Source organism: Bison bison, unplaced genomic scaffold, assembly GCF_000754665.1.
Source record: "Bison bison bison isolate TAMUID 2011002044 unplaced genomic scaffold, Bison_UMD1.0 scf7180017864487, whole genome shotgun sequence".
In the NCBI taxonomy this organism is placed as follows: Eukaryota; Metazoa; Chordata; class Mammalia; order Artiodactyla; family Bovidae; genus Bison; species Bison bison.
In genome coordinates this window covers 5,319,091-5,343,726 of record NW_011495047.1, presented here as the reverse complement: position 1 = coordinate 5,343,726, position 24,636 = coordinate 5,319,091, and the positions used below count along the sequence as shown (strand labels likewise).

At 42.6% G+C, this 24,636-nt stretch overlaps 1 protein-coding gene across 2 annotated transcripts in view; it reads right to left on the bottom strand.

Moving 5' to 3' along the window:
- Positions 1 to 24,636, bottom strand: part of RCAN2 (regulator of calcineurin 2) — a 233,395-nt gene that overhangs the window by 65,252 nt on the left and 143,507 nt on the right. The gene's annotated exons all lie outside the window — the stretch shown is intronic.

Below are 24,636 nucleotides of genomic sequence, written 5' to 3'. Positions count from 1 at the left end.
ATTTGCTTTATCTACTAGGAATCACTAGTGAATAGGGAGGGAATGTGTAGTGATGAAGGGTTGTTTTAGGCAGACAGACTAGTATTTCCAAAGATTCAGAGGCATGAATGAGCAGACAGTATTCAGCACAAATAGCTCTTATCTTTCCTATGTTTTTTTGCCTAAAATTTCTTACACTCAAAAACTGGAATTAAAAGACTTAAAATGCAAATGCCTCCTGGAACTGCCCCATCAACAATCCTATTATACGAAATTGTGATAAGTCCATCAGGCAACTGGTATAATGCCAACCCAGTTCTTTCCTGTTCTGTTGGGGAGAGAAGATAAAAGGGTAGTGCCTCAAAGCTACCAAGAAGTGAGGTTATAGACATTGACAAACTTGGCTGACTCTGTACTTGAAAGATTGGTCTATCTCCAAATCATTAACCAAACTGATCAAGTGAATTATAGGCATGCAATTATTATTTCAATTTTCCCCAAGACAAATGCACTTAAAAACTGAATCTTGGTTCCCCCATATAATTAATTGATTTAGGGTTGTTCTCATTATGCTATCCTTTTGACAGTTTCTTGGGAATGACTGGTTTTATGGTCTTATCTAAATTGCAAAGCAAAATTTTGTCAGTTTCCCTTTTAGACCTTTAGTTATTATTTTTTATTTTAGCATGTAATTTAATTGAATTTCAAATGGTCTAAAATGATACAGAAGGATTCTTAGATAATAGAAAGCTGTAGTCCGAATATTTCTGCCTCCCTCCCAACTCCCAAATTCATATTTTTAAACCTAATGCCCAATGTGATGGATTAGGAAGTGGAGCCTTTGGGAGGTGATTAGAGAAACGGCCTTTTGATTTACATGTCTATCTCTTATGAGTTTGCTTAAGATTTATGCAGTCCAAATAGGCTGAACCATTCATGGAATATTGACAATACCAGATTCCTGAGTCAAAAAAATGTTGGAGGGCCATTTGTATGAATGCAATAAAGACTTCAACAAAATGTAACCTGGGGATACCTCTGGTTGCTTTCTCTGATAGCATATTTTGGGATCACATGTCCCCTTCTCACTGAAAAAATAATTACATAGGCAGAGGGTTTAATTAATCCTCAGTGGATCTCATCTGACTAAATATACCTAATAAACAAATAGATGCTTGTTTTTCTTTCCTTTCCTAAGATTGCATTTATTCAATACACAACTCTTTGTAGTTAATTGAATTTCATAATTTATTACAGTTAGTTACATAAGTTATGTTATATAATTTATATGAATTCTATAATACACATTATAACATATAAGTAACAGTCATGTGCGACTCTTTGCGACCCCAGACTGTAGCCCGCCAGGCTCCTCTGTCCATGGACTTCTCCAGGCAAGAAATCTGGAGTGGGTTGCCACTTCCTTCTCCAGGGGATCTTCCCTACCCAGGGGTTGAACCCAAGTTTTCCTGCATTGTAGACAGATTGTTTTACCGTCTGAGTAAGCAGGAAAGCCTTTAGCTTATATATAATAGTATATAATTATGCAAAGTCGCTCAGTCGTGTCCGACTCTTTGCGACCCCATGGACTGTAGCCTACCAGGCTCCTCCCTCCATGGGATTCTCCAGGCAAGAATACTGGAGTGGGTTGCCATTTCCTTCTCCAGGGGACCTTCCCGACCCAGGGATCAAAGCTGGGTCTCCTGCATTCCAGGCAGACGCTTTAACCGCCGAGCCACCAGGGAAGCCCCATATAATTATGAACGATCATCTCATACAATAAGTTAAAAAAAATGCATCTCCTATAAATCTTCCCTACTCTCAGCTTCTGCTTTTAATAGGTAACCAATCACATAGAGAAGATGCAAAGCCAGGCCCTGAAGGGGTCAAATCCTGTCTACTTCCCTCATGCTCTGATGTACTCACCACAAGTACTCTAAATTCCTTCTTCATTTTCTTTCCCTACAGTGAAAACTCTCCAAAGATTTTTTTCTTATTTTTGAACTCTCTTCAAGAGAACTTTGAAAAAAAAAAAAAAGAGAACTTTGTGATAAAGCCTCAGTGCTACTTGTACTGTCCCTTTATTATGTTCCAAGGCCCTGCTCCTGAACTTGTGCGACTCTGCAGAGCTGGCACCCTCTCGCTGCATCAGGCACCCCGCTGGTGCAGCCAATTTTGCAAGAAAGAATTTCAGTGCAAAGGTTCTGCAGACACTGATTGGCTCAGCGTGGGCTCTGCCAGGCCTCGGAGATGAGAAGAGGCAGCCTCCTGTCACCTGAGAGGGAATGAAGAAGAATGAGGCTACTCTCAGAAAGGGAATAATCAGAGTCCACCTCCCTCGCCGCAGAATGGTGAAAGGGTGGGGGCGGTTAGTGAATCAGCTCCTGTCTTTTACTTCTCATAGAAGGTAGGTGTGCTAACCAACCCAAAGTCTGAATTCTTACTGACAGTCCAGACAGGAAGATTCAACCAAACCCAAAATCATGCTGAGGACAAATGCTAAGAAGTGCTAGGATCTCCCATCAACAGATGTATAGAACACATTGTTCTCACATTCACAAGATCAGTGATTCTTTGAACCAAAGGATCCATAGATATATATTAGGTTAGTGCAAACACAATTGTGGTTTTGAACCATGAATTTTAAATCATTACAACTAGGCTCAAACACATCTTTATTAATGAAATTAGGAACCATTACAATCAACACATTTTTTTTTTTTGCCAATGAGAAATAAGCTTGGTTATTCCTGTAGTGTAAAAACCTGGGCCTTGGGATTTGATGAACTCTTGGAAAGCATCTTCTGCCTCATGCTGGTTGTGGAAGCGTTTCACCTGCAAAAAGTGGTTGAGATGCTTGAAGAAGTGGTAGTCAGGTGGTAAACGCTCAGGTGAATACGGCAGATGAGGCAAAACGTTGTAGCCCAATTCGTTCCATTTTTGAAGCATTGGTTGTATGACGTGAGGTGGGGTGCTGTCGTGCAGAAGAACTGGGCCCTTTCTGTTGACCAATGCCAGCTGCAGGGGTTGCCGTTTTCAGCGCCTCTCATTGATTTGCTGAGCATACATCTCAGATGTAACGGTTTTAGCAGGATTCAGAAAGCTTTAGTGGGTCAGACTGACAGCAGACCATCAAACAGTGACCATGACCTTACTGTGGTGCACGTTTGGCTTTGGGAAGTGCTCTGGAGCTTCTCAGCCCAATCACTGAGCTGGGGGTTTCTGGTTGTCGTATAAATTCAATTTTCATTGCACGTCACAATGCAATTGAGAAATGGTTGTGTAGAATAAGAGAAGACATTTCAAAATGAAGATTTTTTTTTTTTTTGATTTGTGGTCAGCTCGTGAGGCACCCACTTATCATGCTTTTCCACCTTTTCAATTTTCTTCAAATGCTGAAAGACTGCAGAATGGTGGATGTTGATTTCTTTAGCAACTTGTGTAGTTGTAAGAGGATCAGCTTCGATGATTACTCTCAATTGGTCATTGTCAACTTCAAATGGCTGGCCACTGTGCTCTTCATCTTCAAGGCTCTTGTCTCTTTTGCAAATTTCTTGCACCACTGCACTGTACATTCATTAGCAGTTTCTGGGACAAATGCATTGCTGATATTGCGAGTTGTCTCTGCTGCTTTAGAACTCATTTTGAACTTGAATCAGAAAATCACTCAAATTTGCTTTTTGTCTAATATCATTTATGCAGACTAAAATCAATATAAAATACACAGCAAGTAATAAATCATTAGCAAAACATATAAAGCAAGAAATGCACACTAAACTGATTATAACATAACCACATTTATCTAAGAATGAATCCCGATATCAAATAGCAAATTTCAGCAGTGCAAAAGAGCAATTACTTTTGCACCAACCTAACACACACAAGGAAAAATTCCCAAGGATCTCTAATGTTGATTTCAATCATTTTTATTTTAGTGTGATTTAAATATGTATGGTTGCAGAATTGGGTATAAACACCTTATTCTTTTAAGACTTTATGGAATTTGTTACATTTTTGCTTATTTGTTTATGTTCTGTTTTTTTGGCTGGGAAGCGTGTGGGATCTTAGTTCCCAGGACAGAGATGGAACACACACCCCCCTCACAGGAAGGCAAACTTTCGACCACTGGCCCATCAGAGGATTTCCCAAACACCTTATTCTTAAAGCTGTTATAAAAACTATTTCTAAAAACATACAGATGTTCACATTGGACACAAATTACAAAAGCAGTATAGTTCAAATTAGCAGTGTTTCACAGCCCCGTCCCTTCTACAGCACTGTGCCAGGGTGGCACACCATAGACATCCTATCCTGAGAATGCAGCTTTGCTTCTTTTCTTGTATGAAAATTTGAGCAACTAAAAGCCTTCTTTCCTCTCCCTCTTTTTATGGATTAAATCCTACATGTTACTCTTTTCTCCTAAAACAAAAGCAGTATTGCCTTCTATCTACCTGATTTTTCACATCTGTACAACGGAGATAAGTAAACAGGACCTATCCACATCGGCCAACTGAGAGGATCAAATGAATCAATAAATACACGAGTTCTTACAACAGTGTCCAGTACACCATAAATACTCAGTTATTGTTATTTATTATTATTACTATAAACATAATTAAGAAAAATATAAACATGGAAACTGAAAGACAGCTTTAATAGTTAATTGATTACAAAGTGATCAAACCAATGATCAAGAATCTACTAATATTTTTATCTTATATAGGAATATAAACTAATCAAAACTTTATATTGGATATAGAAGGCAAATGGATAAGAGGGCAGCAGAAGATGTGATGGTTGGATAGTATCATTGATTCAATGGACATGAGCTTAGGCAAACTCTGGAAGATGGTGAGGGACAGGGAGGCCTGGCATGCTGCAGTCCATGGGGTTGCAAAGAGTCAGACATGAGTTAGTGACTGAGGAACAACAAAAAAATAGAGAAAGCTCTAGGACAATTAGCAAAATTTTTTAAAAGGAGATTAAAGGAAGCCAAGAGTTGAGATAAAAGTGAAATGATAAAAAATGCTCAACTAATTCAAAAGCAGTCAGGAGAAGAGGAAAAGGGGAGTAAAAACAGGTGGAACAAACAGAAAACAATGAGAAACATAGCAGACTTTAATCCAATCATACCAATAATTGCATTAAATGTAAATGATCTAAAAAACAAATTAAAATAAAAAGATTATTAGACTGATTAAAAAAGCAACACCCAAGTATCCGCCATTGACAAAAAGTCCATTTTATACATAATGGCATATATAGGTTTAAGGCCAAAGAATGGAAAAAGATATAATGTGCAAACACTAATAAAAACAGCTGGAGTGGCTATATTAAAGTTTTATTATCATGGAAATGAGTACATAAAAATTTTAAATATATAATTATTGCATTCATATCTAAACTTATCTCTTTCTCTAATGCTTTATCTCTCTATTGAAGAACTCATGGTTAAGTTCTATGAAAAAAAGACTAAGAAATAAAACAATTAATCTTACTTAATACTTTGCTTCATATACTCTATAGCTACTATATCAAATTTATTAACATCTTTTTATTTTACTCTTTGAAAGACTATGTTATAGCACTTATTTCTTTGGATGGAGCTCAAATAGAATAATTGTGAATAGAAATGCTAGACTGAAAGCTATAAATGAATTCTAACTAGCTGGGAAAAAATTTGGATTCCTGTCACTGATTAGGCACATATTTCACTATTAAATGACCACACTCTAAAGACTTCATTTAGCTAAAACAAGAAACTAAAATAGGATCCTATTTTCAGAATCGGCCAGCTAGTGCTACGCCTTAATTAAAACAAAACAAGACAAAATAGATAGCTATCCAAACTAAGATTTCAGCAAACTAAAGGAACAACAAGCCTCTATTATCATTAAAAAAAAATCAGAAGTGCCCAAAAAAGAAAAAGACAAAACAAAAAACCTGGCGTGGGAAAGACGAAACATCTTGTCCCACAATGAAAATCTGGGCCGTATTCCTTTCTTGTAGGAGGAAATGCGAATCTCCACACCAGTGTTAAAATAGAGTAGGTGTAGATGAAGGGAAATATTTATCAACATGTAGTTAACACCACTGGTTTTAAAAGACAGAGATATAGAGATGTCTCAGCAAGAACAGATTAAGCACATTCTGCTACCATAGAAGATGACAGGATTCAATAACTGAGAAAGTCCCTTATTCACTCTGGGTCTCACTGTCTGCATCTGTAGAATGAGGCCTAAGCCCTTTTAGAATGGCTGTGGGACTGCAAAAATACACGGGATGGGCCTCCAGGTGGCCATGCCTGTGATCAGGGACTTTGGCCAGACGTGAATGATTCAGGGTAGATGCTGTATCCCCCGAGTTGGGATAATTATATCTTCTCTAGCATTTGACATTTCACAACGCATTTAATGCACTGATTCATTCATTCCTTCACTCATTCATTCATTCAACAAGTATCTACCAAGTGCCTATTAAGGGCACTGTTTTAGTCTCTGTCAAACAAGACTTATAGAGATGTTATCCTCTTAGAGATTGCATTCTATCAGGAGATAACAAACAGCAAACATACAAATAAGGAAATATTTTATCCTATGTAATGGCGAAAATATAACAATGGTTATATTGTGACAAGGAGTGACTGAGTAAAGGAGCGGCTACTGCAAGTTGGATGGTGAGAAAAGCTTCTCTGGGGAGGTGATAAAAAGGAACCAATCACGCAGAAAATCTAGGGAGGATCTCAGCGGAAATCTCAGTGGAAACAGAAAGAAGACCAGTGTGGCCCGAAGCATAATGAATAAGGGAGTGAGCAAGTAGAGATCCTATAGAGAAACTAAAGCATGCAGGGCCTTGGAGCCCCTGGGAGTGCATTTGTGACGTGCTCCAAGTGCAGCAGGGAGCCCCTGCAAGGTTCTGTGCACAGATAGAGTCACATGACCCAGCTTGTGATTTGAAAAGGTCTCTCAGGCTGGGGGACCTAAAGACAGGGGTAAAGGCTGGATTACAGGAGAGCAAGAGTGGAAGCAAGAGACCGGTTAGGAAATGACTCCAAGGTTCAGAGGAAGGTGATGGGACTAAGGTTACACCATAGGAGTAGGAAATGGAGTTGGAGGTGCAACTAATAGAATTTGCTGGGAACCGTCCTGGTGGTCCGGTGGTTAAGAGTTCGCCTTCAAGCATAGGGGGTACAGGTTAGATCCCTGGCTGGAGAGCTAAAATTCCACATGTCTGGTGTCCAAAAACACAAAACATAAAACAGAAACCATACTGTAACAAATTCAATAAAGACTTTATCTTCCCGGCCCAGGATTGAACCCGGGTCTCCTGCATTGGAGGCAGACGCTTTAACCTCTGAGCCACCAGGGAAGCCCTTAAGTAAGTAAGTAAACATTAAAAAAAAGAATGTGTTGATATGGAAGGTATGGGAAGAAAAGAGTCAAGGAGACTGCTATGCTTGTGGCCAAAATGACTGGATGGCCGATAGCACAATTTCCTGAAAAGGGAAGGCTGTTGGAGGAGCAGGTTTGAGGGGCAAAAGCCTAGACTCCTCCTTTGGCCCGGTTAAGTATGAATGCTGTATTAGATGCTGAATGATGCGTTGGGTCCTGACGTTGGCGACATCAGAGCGGAGTGACATTAATTGTGGATCGTGTCCAGGAAAAGCTCTACAGACCCTGGCGCCCACAGGTGGTCCCGATTCCTGCTATCCTACTTACTGTCTTCTTGTTTAGCTTTTCCTGGGATTGCGTAAGATGTTCCTGCATCCTTTCAATCAGTTGCCCTTTTGCTTAAGCCATCTCTTCAGCAACTATTGTTTGCAACCTGCAAGGACCTTTGCCAATCCTTGGTGTTAACAAGATCATTTCTAAGGTTCTTTCATGTTTCACTACTTTATGGAATTTAAAACCTATTTTATAATGAAACATGGTGTCAACTGAAACTTAGGCATTGATGGTGGGCACAGCAGGCACTAGCTACAATAAGCATAGTGGCTACATTTATGGAATGCAGCTATGAGAGGGGCAGGTATTAAGAGTTCTGACATACTTTATTTCATCGAAACCTGACAACAACAACTCTGAACTGGTGGTGACTACCCTGTTGTAAAATAAGATGAGAAAAAATGAGGCTCAGGGGCATACATGACCTGTCTAAGGTCATGGAGACTGTAAGTGTTCAAGCTGGGTTTCAAAACCAGGTGAGGTTGACTGGTGACATGTGACACTGACCACTGCTCTGTACTGCAGGAAGGAGGTTTTTTTTTTTCTTTTCTTGCCATGATTAGAGATGATGAAAGTGGGAGATAAAACACATGATCCTATGATGGTGGTACAGGAACCGTAGCAACCAACTGGCTGATTCACTGCAGGGGTGGTGATTATGAAAACTTGCATGCTAGAGTTTCAAATAAAATGTGTAGACTTCCATGCCCTATCCCCTCTTCACCTGCTGTTGCTGTTGCTAAGTCGCTTCAGTCGTGTCCGACTCTGTGCGACCCCATAGACGGCAGCCCACCAGGCTCTGCCATCCCTGGGATTTTCCAGGCAAGAACACGGCAGTGGGTCCGTATAATTCATCAGAGCAGAGCCAACACAAGACATGTGGGTATGCTAAGTCACTTCAGTTGTTTTCAGCTCTTTGCGACCCTACGACTGTAGCCTGCCAGGCCCCTCTGTCCACGGGATTCTCCAGGAAAGAATACTGGAGTGGGTTGCCGTGCCCTCCTCCAGGGGATCTTCTCAATCCAGGGATCAAACCCACTCCTCACACATCTCCTGCATTGGCAGGCAGTTCTTTACCACTAGTGCCCTCTGGGAAGCCCCTCAACACAAGACATGTATCTTCATCTGGGCCTTAGGTGAGAGGCAGTCACTGAAATCACGTTACTTAGGAGGACACAAGGTATCCTCGAAAGTTAGCCATTTTGGAGATCGAGAAACTAAGGCCTAAAGAGGTTACTTTTAAGGATTATATGGCTAATTAGTAAAGATTCAAATCTGAAGATCTGGTTTCTTGAATCTATACCTTATCCAATAATTTCCAATTCATTGTGGTGCTCTCTCCGTTTCCATTGAACAATGAGCTCTTGGAGACTTTCCTGGCAAACAGCATCATAAATTTTCTGTTCTCAACCTTGCCCCTTCTTAATTTATTTTTATTGAGGTGTAATATACATACAGGCTTCCCTTTTGGCTCAGCGGTAAAGAATCCACTACCAATGCAGGAGACGTGGGTTCAATTACTGGGTTGGGAAGATCCCCAAGGGAAGGAAATGACAACCCACTCCAGTGTTCTTGCCTGGAGAATTCCATGGACAGAGAAGCCTTGCAGGCTACAGTCCATGGGGTTCCAAAGAATTAGACACGACTGAGAAACTAAACAACAATCTATATATATATAAAATGCACAATGTTAAGTGTCCAGTTCAGTTAATTTTTATAATTTAATCACCATCAATATAACAATCATTCAGCTCCATATACAGAATGTTCTCAGCACCTTAGCATTGTGTAACTATATTTAAACTTATTCATCCATTCTCCAGGGTGAACATTTGGGTATTTTCTCCCTTTGGGACCTTTATGAATAATGCTGATAGAAACATTCTTGTGCATGTTTTCCAGTGAACATAGGCACTCATTTCTCTTGGGAAGTAGAATTACTAGATCATCGGGGAGACATATATTTAGTTCTGGAAGACACTGCAGTTTCCCAGAGCACTGTAATAATCTGTCCACCAGCAGCGTATGAGAGTTCCAGCTGATCCACATTCTTGCCAACCCTTGGCATTGACCACGGTTTTGCTTATAGCCACTCCATTGGCTGTGTAACGGTATCTCATGGTGGTTTTAATTTGCATTTCCCTGAAGAATCATCTTTCTGGATATCTTCTTTTTTGAAATGTCTATTCAGGTGTTTTGCAGATTTTAATTGGGGTTGTTTGTCTTTCTCTTATTGATATCTAGGATGTCTTGATATATGTTGGAATTGGGTTCTTTGTCAGATGTGCTAAGTCATTTCAGTCATGTCTGACTCTTTGTGACTCTATGGACTGTAGCCTGCCAGGGATCCTTTGTCCATGGGATTCTCCAGGCAAAAATACTGGAGTGGGTTGCCATGCCCTCCTCCAGGGGATCTTCCTGACCCAGGAGTAAAACTCAGATCTCTTATGTCTCCTGTACTGGCAGGCGGGTCCTTTACCACTTGCGTCACTGGGAAGCCCCTGTTAGACGTATGGATGGTGAGTATCTTCTCTCAATCTATGGCTTGCCTTTTTATTCTCTGAATGGTGTCTTTTGAAAAACAATGAGTTTTCAGCTTTTAGTAGTTCAATATATCCATCTTTAACTAATTATGGTTAGTGCTTTTTGTGTCTTATTGAGGAATCTTTGTCTACTTCAAATCTTGCCTCTTGAAACTCTGGAAGCTTGGAAGCCATTAAAAGTTGTGTACTTGACAGGTTTGGAAAAATGAGGATGATTAAACCTTTTTTTTTTTTTTCAGGCACAGGTAAGGAAATGTGAAATGTGTTAAGAGGTCAAAAGGGAAGAAGCACAAGGGTGCCAGAGTGGGTGGAAATTTACAGGATCCTTTAGCAGTGCGTGGTGGGGAAGCAGTGATTAAGGGCTTATAATTGGAGTTGGTGAGGGGAGTTTTTCTTGGGAGAAAATGTCAGTAGCAGCCATCAAAGAAATCTGATGTATATCAAACGTTTTACTGATACCATCCCTATGCTTTTGCTACAAGCAGTAGTCACCTGAGCAGGTTTAGCATAGGGATCCCAGCAGAGTCCTGCACAAATGGATGGTATGCAAACAACTGTGGGCCTTTCCTGGCACAAGGTGGACGATAACGAGTTAAAGAGTCCAAAGCATCCGGTGCTCTTATTGGGTACTTCTGAGCCTTGAGAACCCCATGAACAGTATGAAAAGGCAAAATGATAGGATACTGAAGGAGGAACTCCCCAGGTCAGTAGGTGCCCAATATGCTACTGCAGATCAGTGGAGAAATAACTCCAGAAAGAATAAAGGGATGGAGCCAAAGCAAAAACAATACCCAGTTGTGGATGTGACTGGTGATAGAAGCAAGGTCTGATGTTATGAAGAGCAATATTGCATAGGAACCTGGAATGACCAACCTAGATAGCATATTAAAAAGCAGAGACATTACTTTGCCAACAAAGGTCCGTCTAGTCAAGGCTATGGTTTTTCCAGTAGTCATGTATGGATGTGAGAGTTGGACTGTGAAGAAAGCTGAGCGTGGAAGAATTGATGCTTTTGAACTGTGGTGTTGGAGAAGACTCTTGCGAGTCCCATGGACTGCAAGAAGATCCAACCAGTCCATTCTAAAGGACATCAGTCCTGGGTGTTCTTTGGAAGGAATGATGCTAAAGCTGAAACTCCAGTACTTTGGCCACCTCATGCAAAGAGTTGACTCATTGGAAAAGACTCTGATGCTGGGAGGGATTGGGGGCAGGAGAAGAAGGGGATGACAGAGGATGAGATGGCTGGATGGCATCACAGACTTGATGGATGTGAGTTTGGGCGAACTCCGGGAATTGGTGATGGACAGGGAGGCCTGGCAGGCTGCAATTAATGGGGTCGCAAAGAGTCGGACACGACTGAATGACTGAACTGAACTGAACTGAACTGAAGTGCCTTGCTTCTGATTGGTTGGTGGTGAGGCAACAGGGTGGTGCTCCAGGATTTTTGTGTGGGAATAATCATTCTCTGCCTGCGTGGGGCACCGTGATTCCTGGAGAAGAACTCAGGGGTATCACATGTCTATTACTTAAGGAGGAACCAGGACTCGTCCCAAGGCTGCACTATTGTTTCTTGACTGTTCCTCCTTTGTTTCTGCATTTCCTCCCTTCCTTGATGAGCAACTGATTGAATCTGCCCTTTGGAACTCAGGGAAGGCCAAGGAGGCTGAATGAAGCCTATTTCCGGCAAACAAGAAAGAAGGCAGGTGATGGACACAGAAAGGATTTGTATCCAGGAGTGTTCCACAGGACCCTACTTGGGTTTCAGTGGGACCCTACTTGGGTTTCATTGAAACCCTACTTGGGTCTCATGTTGGGAAAGATTGAAGGCAAAAGGAGAAGAGGGCAGCACAGAATGAGATGGTTAGATATCAATGGACATGAATCTGAGCAAAGTCCAGGAGATAGTGGAGGACAGGGAAACCTGACGTGCTGCAATCCACGGGACACGACTTAGTGACTGACCAGCAACAACAAGCACTGGTAAATCTGGACCTTACTGTCTCCAGATTTACTCCAGAAAGGAGATTTTGTATAAAGGGTGACTAGGTTATCAATCATGATGAAGATATGCTGTCCCTTGTTTTGTTTGCTGGTGTTTAGTATGACACCTCTCACCCCACCTCCTGTTGCAGTGATCAGTTTTGTGTGGGTTCTGACCAGCTTCACGCAGTTTGCAACCTGAGGACCTTGCTTCACCTCAGTGTCTGTCTCTCTCCATCTGAAGCTCCTCAGCTGACACAGAGGCAGGCACCCCAAGAAACTGCTTGGTATTCATGCATATATGGCCCTAAAGGTAGGGGAAGTAATAATCTTTGGAGAGAAACTTTGGCCTGTGGTTGCTGGAAGCCAGTAGGTAGAGGCTTCTCCTCTTTCCCTGGACAGAAATTTCTGTATTGTATTTCATATAGTGGCTTGAGCTTTCCATGGAATCCAGCAACCTGTAGCCATTACTGGGGCTGGGCTCCATGACCCATCTCTGCACTGGCTCCTCCTTCTTCCCGGCCTCCCTCCACCTGCCTCTGTTAGGGGAAGCACACTGACTGAGACCACCCACCCTGGCTGGGCACCACAGCAAACCATCTGCATGAGTTATTTCATGACAGGAGGTCCGGGTAAGGAACACGGAACTAATAAGCCACCACCAACTGGAAGGTTCGGGAAAGGTCAAAAGGAAATGCCACCTGTCCTTCTACCTCCCAGAATCTTGCTGGCACTCATCCTGGCTTAGCAATGAGTGCCCCACCAGGAAGGACCCTGAGTCAGAGTCATTGGCCAGAGGACACCGGGAAACAAATCCCATCACCATAAAACCTGAGACTGAGAGCCACGTGGCAGAGCAGTTCTCCTGGGTTCCCTTACCTGACTGCTCTCCACCTAGGCAGCCCTTCCCAATAAATTCTCTTGCTTTGTCAGGTCATGTGTCGCCTCAGACAATTGATTTCCAATTGTTAGATAAAAGTCCACTCTCGGGCCCTAGAAGGGATCCCTCTTCCTGCAACACCCCCAAGCCTGCTCCTTGGCTCCATTCACCAGTGAAGTAAGTATCTGCACTTAAAACTTTGTCTCAGGCTCTACTTTTTGGGGAACCCAGGCTAAGAGGGCACTGAACAAGACTTCCACTGAATAGATTCTCCTTCATTAGATTTCAAACGTGGATCAATTTTACACTTCTATAACTTCCAAGCAAGAAAGTGAAGTAGCTCAGTCGTGTCCGACTCTTGGCGACCCCATGGACTGTAGTCTACCAGGCTCCTCTGTCCATGGGATTTTCCAGGCAATAGTACTGGAGTGGATTGCCATTTCCTTCTCCAGGGGATCTTCCCAACCCAGGGATTGAATCTGGGTCTCCTGCATTGTAGACAGACGCTTTACCGTCTGAGCCACCAGGGAAGTCCGAAGGAAGTCAACTTCCAAGCAAGACTCAGACCTTTTATAGGGAAACGACCATTATGAATTAAATTCATCCAAACAGCAGCACACGTCAGCTCCGTGGGTAATTTATTCAAGAATCAACAGGATTCTCTGTTAGCTGCAGAGCTGAAAACGTTTCTGCTCAGACAGCTGTTGGACAGGGGCCAGGACAAGGATCCAAATTTATGCTGGTTCATGAGCTAAATCAAGGCACTGAACTCAGTGAAAACAATTCAATAGATGAGAAACAGAGGAAAAAGCTGACTGTTCTAGAAATGGGAACTGGACATTGGCTCTCATAACCAGGGCATGGTCTTGCTCCCAACTGGAGGCCTTATCGGCCATGAAGGCCTGGCACCACCCCTGGTGGCCGGGGTGCTGCTAAGGCAGTCAAGAGGCAGCCTTTACCGGTACCACCAGAGGCAGTCGTGAAAGTGTTGTGGATGGAGCCAGCGTGCTCTAGAGTCGGGCTGTTGTGTGTGAAAGGTCCCCGATGAAAGTAGATGTGGCGAGGAATGTGTCGAGGAATGTGTGAACAGTAGCGTGACATCTGCGGGGGTCGTGTGGCTCCAAGTATGGCTTTTTTCCAGGTCCGAAGAGCCCAATGATGAGAAGTGTCAACAGGTGGTTCAACTGCAATCTAACTTCTTCCTGGCCCACCTGGGCCTTTCTCCTCCTGAACTCCAGCTCAGCAGCGCTAGTTTATGTTATACCTTGGAGCAGACAAACCACCGCTTCTAGACCAACACACCCCTGCCACCCTTAAGGATCCTACGACCCTGGAGAACTACACTTTATAACTCTTCCAAATGAATGGACACAGTTCAGAGTGATCGTCCTAGCACCGGAGGCAATTTTACAGGCTATGAGGCAATGTGGCAAAGAACAGGGAGAGAGGGGATGACACTGGCCAGGGTGATATCTACACAGCATTTTGAAAGCCAGTTTGTTCTGTTCACAGAACCTGCTGGTGTCCCATTTTATTTCCGGATGCTCACATTTATCATACTCTGGTTGATATGGCAGTCTTCTCACCAATGTCTGAGCTCTATTTTGGAATTCTCAGGCTTCCACGGAGTGCCTTGCTCACTGTAGGAAAGCAGTAAATATTTCTGGAAGGCTTCTGCAGTCTTCTCTTTGGTAGGAAGACCTTTGAAAATTGAACTTTTCCTGGCCACCCTATTGATAATCCCACCTTCTGCCCCTACCCCTAATCCCCTTGTCCTGGCCTGCTTTCACCGTTCCTCTCTAGCACACATCTCTCCCAACATAACTCATTTATTTATGTTATATTTATTTATATATAAAAAATATATATATTATATATATATAACTCATTTATATAATCCTAACTCATTTATTCATCATATCCATGATCTTCTCTCTCCTCCCACTAGAATATTTCATAGCGGGCATTTCTGTTTTGTTCACTGATGTCCCCTATTACTAGAACAGGACCTGGCATATAACGTGCACTCAGTAAATACAAGTTAAATACCAGTAAATTTAATACCAGTTAATTACCAGAAAACAACTGAGTTCTGGTTCTTAAATACACTCAGAGCTAGTTTGCAAAGCTCCATTTTGAAAAATAATATTTTTCATTCACTAATTAACTTAAACACACACACACACACACATTTGGGCTTCCCTGGTGGCTCAGACAGTAAAGAATCTGCCTGCAATGCAGAAGACCGGGGTTTGACCCCTGGGTTGGGAAGATCCCCTGGAGAAGGGAATGGCTACTCACTCCAGTATTCTTGTCTGGAGAATTCCATGGACAGAGGAGTCTGGCGAGCTACAGTCCATGGAGTTGCAGAGTCAGATGTGACTGAGCGCCTAACACACACACACGTGTATTTCTTTGGCTGCGTTGGGTCTTAGTTGTGGCACGAGGAATTTTCCTCGGGTCATGAGAGATCTTTCATCATGGCACAGGACTCTCTACTTGTGGCGCTCACACATTTAGTTGCTCTGCGGCATGTGGGATCTTAGTTCCCCAATCAGGGATTGAACCCACATCCTCTGCTTTGCAAGGTAGATTCTTAACCCCTGGGCCTCCAGGGAAGTCCAAATTCACCAGTGAACTATTTACTGAGCACCAAGTCTACGCCAGGCACTGTGTTGAGTGCTGGGAAACAAACATGAATAAGAGAAGAGCTTAGGGTGGGCAGGAGAGGTCTGTCTGCAAGTGGGGGCTACTGGAATGCAAAGCAGGAAGGACAATGACAAAGGCAAAGACAGGGTGTCAAGCAAGCACAGAGGAGGGGCGTGTGGGCCTCAAGGAACAGCTAAGGCTCTGGCAGAAATCTAAGCCCTGCTGAGCTGAGGCTTAGGGGACGTTAACTGGAGAGTGTGTGAGGACAAGGTGAGGGAGGCATGTGGTCAAGGTGGTAGTCAAGAACAACAAACCTTCAAAGTCAAAGGCCCATGCTCAAAAGATAATGGACTTCTGTATTGCTGTATCCTTCATTCAGCATCTATTTATTGTGTTCCTATTCAGGGCCAAGCTGAGGATGCAGCAGCAGATAAAACACAACATTTTTGCCCTCATGGAGTTTACATTCCAGCTAAAGGAGACAAATACTTAAAATAATAAGTGAATTATATCATATATTATAAAATAAGTGCTATGAACAAAAACAGAGTATAAAAGGGGGATGAGAAGTGATGGGGAAATGCATTGCAATGCTTAGGGCTTGAACATATCTACCTGTCTTGGGATCACCCCCAAATATCCTCTATTAGAAACCTTCCTGAAGGTGGTAGTGGCCAGCCTATGGCTTTATAGACTTTTATTAAAAGAAGCAGGGGGAAAGAAAGAAGCTTTCATGCATTACAGTAATGATTACAGTAATTACACTTTCTATTAAATCCTGTGAAAGCCCTAAAGTAATTATGCAACAAATAAACAAATGAAAAGACACTCAGAAACAGGCATTAGACAAAGTTGCTGAGAGGAGGCCTGAGGCGATGATGAGGCTCACAGGCTCCGAGCCAGACTTTCTGGGTTTGATCCCAGCCCTGCCACTTGAGCTGTTCATCTGCAAAGCCTCCCTCTCCCCAGCTGTGAAAGAGAGAAAGAGGTTTGTTATTCTTGAATACCACCTTGACCGCATGCCTCCCTAACCTTGTCCTCACATACTCTCTAGGTACTGCCTTTCTATGGGAGTCTGAAGATTCAATGAGATGACATGGAACATACACTTTAGTACAGGGGCTGACCTGTCTTAAGTACTCAAAAACGTTCAACAGTATGAGTATAGCAAAACAGAGCTCCATCAATGACCCTGGAGATCATCAACTCTTATCTTAGACAAATGGCCCAGTGTACAGCATGGAATGTGAGAAGTTTGAATTAAGGGAGGAAGAGGCAAATGTGGTTGCAGGTGGAGGTGGGCTAAGGGTGTTTTGTTTATCTTTCTTTTTTTTATTATTATTTTTTTTTTACTTTACAATATTGTATTGGTTTTGCCATACATCAACATGAATCCGCCACAGGTGTACACGTGTTCCCCATTCTGAACCCCCCTCCCACCTCCCTCCCTGTACCATCCCTCTGGGTCATCCCAGTGCACCAGCCCCAAGCATCCTGTATCATGCATCGAACCTGGACTGGCAACTCGTTTCTTATATGATATAATACATGTTTCAATGCCATTCTCCCAAATCATCCTACCCCCTCCCTCTCCCACAGAGTCCAAAAGACTGTTCTATACATCTGTGTCTCTTTTGCTGTCTCACATACAGGGTTATCATTACCATCTTTCTAAATTCCATATATATGCGTTAGTATAGTGTATTGGTGTTTTTCTTTCTGACTTACTTCGCTCTGTGTAATAGGCTGCAGTTTCATCCACCTCATTAGAACTGATTCAGATGTATTCTTTTTAATGGCTGAGTAATACTCCATTGTGTATATGTACCACAGCTTTCTTATCCATTCCTCTGCTGATGGACATCTAGGTTGCTTCCATGTCCTGGCTATTATAAACAGTGCTGCGATGAACATTGGGGTACACGTGTCTCTTTCCCTTCTGGTTTCCTCGGTGTGTATGCCAAGCAGTGGGATTGCTGGATCATAAGGCAATGCTATTTCCAGTTTTTTAAGGAATCTCCACACTGTTCTCCATAGTGGCTGTACTAGTTTGTATTCCCACCAACAGTGTAAGAGGGTTCCCTTTTCTCCACACCCTCTCCAGCATTTATTGCTTGTAGACTTTTGGATCGCAGCCATTCTGACTGGCGTAAAGTGGTACCTCATTGTGGTTTTGATTTGCATTTCTCTGATAATGAGTGATGTTGAGCATCTTTTCATGTGTTTGTTAGCCATCTGTATGTCTTCTTTGGAGAAATGTCTGTTTAGCTCTTTGGCCCATTTTTTGATTGGGTCATTTATTTTTCTGGAATTGAGCTTCTGGAGTTGCTTGTATATTTTTGAGATTAGTTGTTTGTCACTTGCTTCATTTGCTATTATTTTCTCCCATTCTGAAGGCTGTCTTTTCACCTTGCTTATAGTTTCCTTTGTTGTGCAGAAGCTTTTAATTTTAATTAGCTCCCATTTGTGGCTCAGACGGTAAAGCGTCTGTCTACAATGTGAGAGACCTGGGTTTGATCCCTGGATTGGGAAGATTCCCTGGAGAAGGAAATGGCAACCCACTCCAGTACTCTTGCCTTGAAAATCCCATGGATGTAGGAGCTTGGTGCAGGCTACTATCCATGGGGTCGCAAAGAGTTGGGCATGACTGAGCGATTTCACTTTCTTTTCTTTTCACTTTGTTTATTTTTGCTTTTATTTCCAATATTCTGGGAGGTGGGTCATAGAGGATCCTGCTGTGATTTATGTCAGAGAGTGTTTTGCCTACTATGATAACACATTTACAGGAGACTTGGAAAATACAGAACAAAGTTACATATAGTTCCACTGTGAAAAGTGAAAGTGAAAGTCGCTCAACCATGTCCTACTCTTTGGGGCCCCATGGACAGGAACCTGACAGGCTCTTCTGTCCATGGAATTCTCCAGGCAAGAATACTGGAGTAGGTTGCCATTCCCTTTGCCAGGGGATCTTCCTGACCCAGGGATCAAACCTGGGTTTCCTGCATAGCAGGCAGAATGTATTATAATTATTTTTTAAGTAGTTAAATTAAGATCATTAGTTGGAGTTTCACTACCAAACTCTCAAAAATTAATAGAATGAATATACAGAAAAGTTAGAAGGATATAGTAGACCTGAAAAGCACCATGAACCAATTCAACGTAATTTATAGAGATTTATACAATTTTCACATGACAATAGAATACAAATTCTATTCAAGTTCCCATAGACTATAAACTAGGAGACATAGGAACATATTCAGGGACATAAAACAAGGTGCAAAATTTCATGGTCTAAAGGTACTGAAATCATACAGAGTCTGTTCTCTTATCACTGTGGAGTTATGCTAGAAGTCAATATCAAAATATGTTTGAAAATAGCCCACATTTATTATTAAGTGCAGTGTGACATTTACCAAAGGAGATCTTTGACTTAGCCATTGAAAACCTCAATAAAGTTAGAAGACTGATAAAACACAGGAGGTGATTGCAGAGAAGAAAGCATTTAAATGAGAATTAATATCAAAATGAAAAATTAATATCAAAGATACTTAAAAAACCCCATGTATTTGGAAACTAAATGTTCGCTTTTAAATGACAGGTGTATCTAAGAAGCCATAACAAGGAAAATTAGAAAAATATTTGTTAACAGAATAAATATGAGAAGAGAATTTACCAGAATTTGTTGCATGCAGTTGAGGCTGCTCAATGCAATTTATGGGTGCTTTTTTTATGAGTAATCCAGGGTGAAATGAGATCAAAGGTCCTAAGTGCATGACAGCTGGATAAGGAGGGGAGGGAGGGGACAAGCAGCTGGTATGGAAAGATGGTGCAAGTTGGGCAGAACTTCAGGCTGGGAGAGGGGACTTGAAAAAGAATACACTGGAGAAACTGTAAATTTCACCTGAAGAGGAAAATCCAGTAGTACCGGAGATGACTACATAACTGTCTTCCAAGAACAAGAGAGCTTTTCTGGCAAAGAAACAGCGGACTTGCTCTGTTTGCTGAAAGAGCACTCAGTTACTAGAACAAGTGGGTTAAAATGACAGGGTTTCAGTAAAAAAATGAATAGTCATAGTAAGGAGTGAGGGCCCCATCCCTGGAGGGATTCAAGGAGAGGCTAGAGGGGAGTTGGCTACAGCAAGCAGGGGGCCCTTCATTGTCCCTCTGGTTCTTTCTACCCTGAAATCCTGACTTTAAGCCCCAACTAAGAAGACAAAAACAAGAGGCTCAGGAGGAATCTGAGCTTGAATAAAGTCAAAGCTGATCAATAAGAAACAGATGGGGGTGAGCCTGCTGACATGGAGAAATTTGCAGAAATGAAGTCAGGAGGGAGTGGTAACATAGTCCATGAAGACCGTCCAAAATATTGTCATGCTTAATCCCCACCATCATCCTGGGAGGTCAATGTTACCCTCATGGCCATTTCACCATGAGCAAAGGGAGGTCTACAAAGCCCAAATCTTGCCCATGTACTGTGCTAGCTAGAGAGGGCAGACCTGTAACTGGAGCCCAGTTTTCTGACTTACAGTCCAGTATTCTTTCCAGTGGAGAAGGCAATGGCAACCCACTCCAGTACTCTTGCCTGGCAAATCCCATGGACGGAGGAGCCTGGTGGGCTGCAGTCCATGGGGTCGCTAGGAGTCGGACACGACTGAAGCAACTTAGCAGCAGCATTCTTTCCAGTTCAGTCTACAGAATTTCCATGTAGGATTAAGAAAGAGGGGTCAAAAGCGAAGAGATGGGACTTTCTGCCTGCCAGTGCTGGGAACATGGATTGGGAACATGGATCCTCCTGGGCTGAGAAGACCCCGCATGCCTCGGGGTGACTCAGCTTGTATGGCACATCCACTGAGCCTGTGCTTTCAAGCCGGGAAGCCATAACTACTGAAGCTGGTGTGCTCTAGAGCCCATGCTTTGCAACAAGAGAAGCCACTACAATGAGAAGCCCACACATCATAGCTGAAAAGTAGCCCCCGCTTGCCTCAATTAGAGAAAAGCCCTCACAGTAACGAAGACCCAGCACAGCTAAAAATAAAATAAATAAATTTTAAAAAATGGAGACATGGGCTTTAAGGAATGATAACAACTTCCTTTCAGATTTCCCTGCTTGCCCCCACCTTTCTTCCTTTTCCCTTCTAGACTGGATGCCTGGGGCACTCTGATCATCCTAAATGATGGCTCTTAACACTCTGATGGTTCCCATGGTTTATGGTATTAATGACAAGAATTTAGTTGGTGCTCAAGAGCATCCACAGGGCTACTCCTCACTTTACAGCATTGTCCTCCACTTCTCCATGTCTCGACTTGGAGTGGGCAAGCGTAGGGCGATAGAGAGTGGTGGGAAATGAAGCATGCTTGTTCTGTTGACAAGGGCAATCTCTTGAGCCGGTTGGAACTGGAAGGAAGGGTGAACCAGTGATGCCAGCTCTGCCAATCTCTTAAGAAGAAGCATATAGACTTTAAATATAAAACCTCCCCAAATTTTAACGGCTAAGCGACAAGGAATTCAGTTTATCAAAACCACACTGTACAGAAAAAAATAAAACCCATCTGAGGATCTGGCTCACAGGTGGGCATTTTGCAACTTGTGATACAAAACCTTACCCTGTAGATGAAGCTAGTTGTGATGAACCTGGTGTGGAGGTAATCATTCTTCCCAGAAGCCCCATGTTACTAAACTTGCACCTTTCCCTTGGCATTTATACTAGTCAGTCCTGCTAGACTGTAGGCTTTTGAGTTTTTTCTACCCTTTGGAGATTACATGGTGCTCCATTCAGATTAGGTACTTACAAATAGCCTTGAACTTGGATTAAGTAGAAAAAGAGTTGAAAGATCTGCTTTTGCTTACATGGGAAGTCAATAAAAGGGGCTGATGAGTAAAGATATTTCCAGATTCCAAGCCTGGGTAATGATGATAATTTCCTGGAATAACTGTGTAGGTGGATCAAGCAGAAGGTTCAAGGGAAAGTTGAAGTATTCAGGGTTGATTATATTGTGTTCATTCAGAATTTAAGAGCTTAAAGTACTTTTTGAGTTTATTTCCCTTGCATCCACAAGAAAGAATCTGAGGCCAGAACATCATCAGGAAGTCATTATAAAATGTTTGTGCTCAGAGCTTCTATTCTATAACACAAATTAGAAGGAGCATTGAATGGCGGGGGGGCACATACTGTCCTGATCCAACACAGTTTATTTTCCAATATTGTTTTAAAAAAAGAATAAAGACTGATTGAAAGTTCCTCCAAAGACATCTCTTAGCTGATTTAACACATGATCTCTGCATGCTTCTCTCTTCTCAGTACTGGCAAATAAATAGCTGCTCTTAACATTTTTTTTTTTTTTGTCACAGTATTGAACGAAAGGAAGCAATTGATATCATTAATATTAGTGACCTCATGGGAGAATTTGACCTGAGTTATCTTTTCTTTTTTCCTTGCAGCCTTGAAAGACTTGGCTTTTTTTTCTTTCTTTTTTTTTTTTTTTTTTACTACAATGGATATGCCCTGTACTCAGAAAATTGTTTGGATTTCAGAAAAATGACATATAATCTTGTGGATGGATCAAATAATGTGATCTTCAATACAGCAGAATCACTGTACTTTTTTTTTACTGTACTTTTAATAAAGCTAAATCTCACTATTGGACTCAGTCAAATTTAAGGTATTTTTATTATCAGTGTTTACAGATGAAAGAGGCAAGAAAAATAATAACCATTTATTGACTGCCTTCATTCTTTAAGTACATTCTTATTCCATTTCCAAAAGCCTGAGGAGTGCATTATTATATCTACCCTACAGATGAGAAAACCATGACTCAGAGATAAAGAAAACTTTCCACAACTGCAAAATGAGTGAACTGCCAGGGTTAGAGGTCCAGCCCAGACTGATCTCCCCTCTGCATGTTGCCCACTGGTCATCTAGGGACCTTTCATTCCAATGGTCGGCCAGAGAGAATAAGTTTCTTGAGTGCCCCGAGGACCTACACCCAGGCCTTCTGCCTCATGATTCAGAACTCCTTCTGTTTCCCCAAAGCCATGGCTGTATCACAGACTCTGTTGCCTCTATGAAGGGCAGAGGAAGCCTGATGACGCCTTAGTACCTACAGGGGCAGAAGCTTGCTAGCTTATTCAACATAATGCCAGCCCTGCCCAGAGACTGCAAAGGATCTGAACGATACTCTGTATCTCATTAGAGATGGCCTTGCCATCTGTTGATAAAGACCTATCTGCAAACAGACGGAACAATTCAAGTGAAGAGCAGCCGTACATAAAGCAGGGAAGTGTGTGGGATGCTCCATCAGCATGGAAGAACGGCAAGTGACAAGTCATAGAGACGGGAGGGGAGAGGCTGCCTGCCGGGGCTCTAACCTCACCAGCGGACCTAGGAGGGAGCAGCCATGTTGGCGAGAGCCTACTCGTACCTGCCATGCCTGTCAAACCCCAGATCAGAGCGTCATACTTTCATGGAACTCAACAAACTTCTCCGAAGACTGCTTTGAGGATCATGGCCTCCTTCTGGGCTGTCTTTTGACATAGGCTGTCTTTTGATTTCTGCCACTTGAGCTCTCAAGTCATTTATTTAAAGGGTCCGTGCGTCACTTGCACTAGAAATTGCTATGTGTCCCTCCATATCCGCCTTTCTCCTTTGCTTATTCTGATTTTTAACTGGGCACAGGACCACCTGGAGCACCATGATATTCTCAGCCTCTGTTTCATCCAGATGTGTCCACGTACCCAGGTTTTGTTTGGCTGAATCTGAGAGGAAATGATACCTGCAAATTCTGTCCTGACAGGCAGAGAGGCTCCTTCCTCCTCCTTCCTCCATTCTGCTGCCTAAAACAAGGCCAGCAACAAAATAAGGCACCATTACTGCATTCTCTCATTTAACTTTTATTCAGCATCTACTAAATATAGACTATTGTACTAGGGCAACACCACTGGCATGATGGCAACAGTTAATTAAAAGGAGATGACATCAAAATTCTCTTTTTTTGGGGTGGGGGGGGAAGCACTGCACAGCTTTTGGGATCTTAGTTCCCTGAGCAGGAATTGAACCTGGGCCCTTGGCAGTGAAAGCACAGAGTTCTAACCCCTGGACCACCAGGTGATTCCCAAACTCTTCTTTCCCTTCGATTTGTACTTGCCAAACTTGGAATGTTAGCCCCTAGGAGCATATTTTGGAGAAGGCAATGGCACCCCACTCCAGTACTCTCGCCTGGACAATCCCATGGACGGAGGAGCCTGGTAGGCTGCAGTCCATGAGGTCGCTAAGAGTCAGACACGACTGAGCGACTTCACTTTCACTTTTCTCTTTCATGCATTGGAGAAGGAAATGGCAACCCACTCCAGTGTTCTTGCCTGGAGGATCCCAGGGACGGGGGAGCCTGGTGGGCTGCCGTCTATGGGGTCACACAGAGTCGAACACGACTGAAGCGACTTAGCAGCAGGAGCATATTTTAGCAATAATATAGAGGTATTTTTTTTTCTTTTTTTTTTCCTGCATGGGTATTTGCTCTCAGGAAGAACCCAGAATGGTCCAGGCCCAATGTTTAACATCACTGCATTTCTAAGTTGTTAGAAATGTGAAGAGGCAACAGGGCATACTTGAATAAAAGACATTTGCCTGTTATTCTAAATCAACTTCCCTTGCCCACAGATCAAATGATTCCCAGGACAAGGACCAGGGTTGGGATTCCTGATTTTTGACTCCCGGCCCTAGAAGACAATCAATACCTGCCTGCTGAATTGAATGCATCCCTGAATATCCTGGGTGTAGCACTAACATCTGCCCTTCCTCCTCCCAGATTCGTTGAACGGCAACCTAATGACATCCTCAAGCAGTTGCTTTCCTCTTTGACCTCTTTCCTCTTTAAAAAGACAAGA